This window comes from Fragaria vesca, linkage group LG4 (assembly GCF_000184155.1).
Source record: "Fragaria vesca subsp. vesca linkage group LG4, FraVesHawaii_1.0, whole genome shotgun sequence".
Taxonomy (NCBI): domain Eukaryota; kingdom Viridiplantae; phylum Streptophyta; class Magnoliopsida; order Rosales; family Rosaceae; genus Fragaria; species Fragaria vesca.
The window spans coordinates 14,784,147-14,785,829 of NC_020494.1; the positions used below are offsets into that span (position 1 = coordinate 14,784,147).

The window sequence follows — 1,683 nt, forward strand, 5'->3', positions numbered from 1 at the left end:
CCAGTGAACCACACACCTAAAATCAATGCCTGATCTAATAACCACACAAACTAGCAATAGAGTGATTAAGGAAAGTAAATTAAGCGCATGACATACCCGCCAAATAAAGTCCACCCAGCTAAATTTGATGCTTCAAAAAGAGCTGATCTCCATCCCGACACCTTCCTATGTCATCTTTGAATCTGCATTCAAGAGGTGCAAGTGCCTTACCAAATTTACCTCTTTGGTGTCTTACGTCTGAGGGATTCACTTTGTAAAAGATTGGGTGAACCATTTGGTTCTTTAATCTTCTACATTTAAGGATATGGACCAGTTCTTCCAAACACCACTTTGAGGATGCATAGTTTTCAGAGAAGACAATGACAGAGAGCTTTGATTCTTCAATGGCTCGGAGAAGTGCTTGTGATATTTCCTCTCCTCTTGTAGGATCATTATCTATGAAAGTCTTGATCCCCTTTCGAACCAAACTGTTGTACAAATGACCTGTAAAACTGTCGCGTGTATCCTTGCCTCTGAAACTCAGAAACACATTATGTCTCTGTGAACGGGTGGAAGGAGCAGAGGAGAAAGACGAAGAGGCTCTCAATTGGATGGCCATGGAATCTGGCTTAGCTCGCTGATGGAATGAAGAATGAGTAGAAGAGGAAAATGAAGATGAAGAGGAAGAGGCTCTCTGAAATAGGTAGAATTCAATGTGAAGTCAAGGGCGTGTAAGATGAAACGAAACTATCAAGAAAAAGAAGAAAAGGACCGAATGAGCATTTTTGCACCAGTCATGCAGATATTATTTTTTCCTTTGATGTCGAATTATTGATGGTAAAAGAAACAGTGGATGTGTATGAACGGGTGGAAGAATTGCAGATATTGTTGTTTGACCGCTGGTGAAGTGAAGATTGGGCAGAAGAGGACCAGGTTATCAGCAGTAGGTTCATTGGTCAAATCTAATAATTCATTTGGTTGATAGGCTCAACGAGTTCCTATAAGTCTATAACATCAATCACGTCCTGCATTTATAATTAGGGAAAATGACCAATTATAATTATGACCCATAGCCAGACCCCCAAACATGACTTTCCAAACTCTCCTGCTCAATTCAACTAAGCTGTCGAAATGAATCACGTATTGAAAATTTTCTTTTCTAAACCAAATGAGGGAGGAAGAACAAGACATGCAGTCATGCACTGATTTTGCTTGACGTACTTGACTGAACATAACAAAAATCCAGAATAAATGTATTTTAAGAATAACAACAAGAAGTCATGACTCATGACCATGTTGATGATCTAAATTCTTGCATTTGTGTTAGTGTTCACACTATCGTGATAATTGTTTTGTTAGCCTCATTATAAACCAAATGAAAAACAAATTTTAGAATAAATTTGAATATTTTTTGAAAAAAATTCAGTTTACTACCCTGAACTTTAGGTCTAAAATCAGTTTGATACCTCATCTTTTTTTTTAATCAGTTTCATACCTAAACTTTCAAAATGACATCAATCTCGACTAAAATGACTAAAATAGCCCTGGTTAATCTTTTTACCCTCTCTCTCTCTTTCCCTACCTCCAAATCCACCACATGGCCGGCGCCGGCATCCATCCCTACCACCAGCAATGGGCCCCGACGGCAGCCCCTTCTCCTCCCCCGGCCGTTGCGACGGCGCTGCCAGAGAGAGAGAGAGAGAG

The 1,683-nt window shown here is 39.7% G+C and overlaps 1 pseudogene; it reads right to left on the reverse strand.

The window, feature by feature from the left end:
• Positions 1 to 65: 65 nt before the first annotated feature.
• Positions 66 to 657, reverse strand: LOC101313507 (annotated as a pseudogene).
• Between the last annotated feature and the right edge of the window lie 1,026 nt (positions 658 to 1,683).